Raw genomic sequence first — 1,866 nt, forward strand, 5'->3', positions numbered from 1 at the left:
CAAGGATTAGAAATTGGCCACTGGACTTGGAAATATAAAAGCCATTGCAGTATTAAAGACAAAAGCCTGATTGTGGTTGGTTGGAGAGAGAGAACGGGTCATGAGGAAATGGAGACGGCAACGATGAACAAACCTTTTAAATAAGTTTTTCATGAAAGGGATCAAGAAAATGGGGTGGTATATCAAGAAGGAGAGATGTGAGATCCAGGGAAACACAGGAACATATTCATATAGACAGAGAAAGGGAATATTCCACAACAGAAGAAGAACTGACAATGAAGAACAGAGAGGAGACAATGACAGGTGAAAAGTCATTGAGAAGTCAAGAGCAGATGGGATCCAGAGCACAAGTGGAGGGATTGCCTTGGATAGAAACAAAGAATATACGGAAGTAGGTTCGATAGATTTACTAGTAGAAAGGTGAGGGAACTCCCCTATGATAATGTGGTTTTGGATGGAGGTGGAGTGTTTTAGAAGTTTCAGCAGAGAGGAAAATGAATGAAATGACTAGTAAAGGCAAATATGCAAAGATAGTATAATAGAATTCCCAGGAAGGTAAGCCTGAAATTTGAGGACACAAATATAAAGTGAGACCACTTAGCACATGGACTAGTTTTCTACTGACGCCATGACAGATGGCCACAAACTTCATGGTTTAAAAGAACACAAATGTACCTGACAGCCCTGTAGTCAAAAGTCCATCGTGGGTCTCACTGGGTTAAAGTCAAGATACCTGCAGGGCTGCCTTCCCTTCTGGAGGCTCTAGGAAAGAATCCATTTCCATACCCTTTCCAGCGTGTCTTGGGCCACGCACATTTCTGGACCCCTTCCTCCATCCTCAAAACCAGCAATACCAGGAGTGCTTATGTCGCGTCTCTCTCTAACCACAGCTGAGAAAGCTTCTCCACTTTTAAGGTCTCGTGGATTTAGATTGGGCCCACCTGGATGATCCAAGTTTACCTCCCCTATCTCAAGGTCTTAATCACATCTGCAAAGCCCTTTTGCCGTATAAGGTAACGTTCGTGGGTTACTGGGGTTAGGACACAGATATCGTTGGAGGGCCATTTTTCTGATGAGCACAGAATGATTGTATATTTTTCCCAATAGTGTTTACTGCTCATATACAGGCCTGGAATAGGCAGAGAGCAGGGTATTAACAGAGTTTGGATTTTGCAAGGAAAGAACAGCTGGAGGAGAGATGGGCAAGAGCTGAAGAGGTACACAAGGAAAGGACTCTAATGATAATTAAGATCAAGATTTTGAGGGAACCTGGGTGGCTCAGCCGGTTAAGCATCTGACTTCAGCTCAGGTCATGATCTCACAGTTCGTGAGTTCGAGCCCCCCATCAGGCTCTCTGCTGTCAGCACGGAGCCCACCTCAGACCCTCTGTCCCTCTCGCTGTCTGCGCCTCCCCCATTCACACCATCTCTGTCTCTCAAAAATAAACATTAAAAAATCTTTTTAAAAATTTTTTCAAAATTAAAAAAAAAAGATTTTTGAGGTGGTTCAGTTTTTGGTGAGGACAGTTCAAGGATATGACCCCGAGATTGAGTTGATCAGGCAGAATAAAGAAAAAGACAGTTGGAAATGAGACGGTCAAGGAACTGAAGAGCCAGAGGATTGGCTGAATCTTCTAAATGAATGTTGAAGTCACCAAGAATATGATTAACATTAAGGAGGGAGAGGAAGAAAGTGGGTCAAGTATTGAAGTGGGTTTTTTTTCAAGTTTTAATTTAAATTACATTTAGTTAACATACAGTGTAATATTAATTTCAGGTACAGAATTTAGTGATTCAGCACTTTCACACAACGCCCAGTGATCATCACAAGGGCCCTTCTTAATCCCCATCATCTATTTAACCCGTC

Source organism: Felis catus, chromosome X, assembly GCF_018350175.1.
Source record: "Felis catus isolate Fca126 chromosome X, F.catus_Fca126_mat1.0, whole genome shotgun sequence".
Taxonomy (NCBI): domain Eukaryota; kingdom Metazoa; phylum Chordata; class Mammalia; order Carnivora; family Felidae; genus Felis; species Felis catus.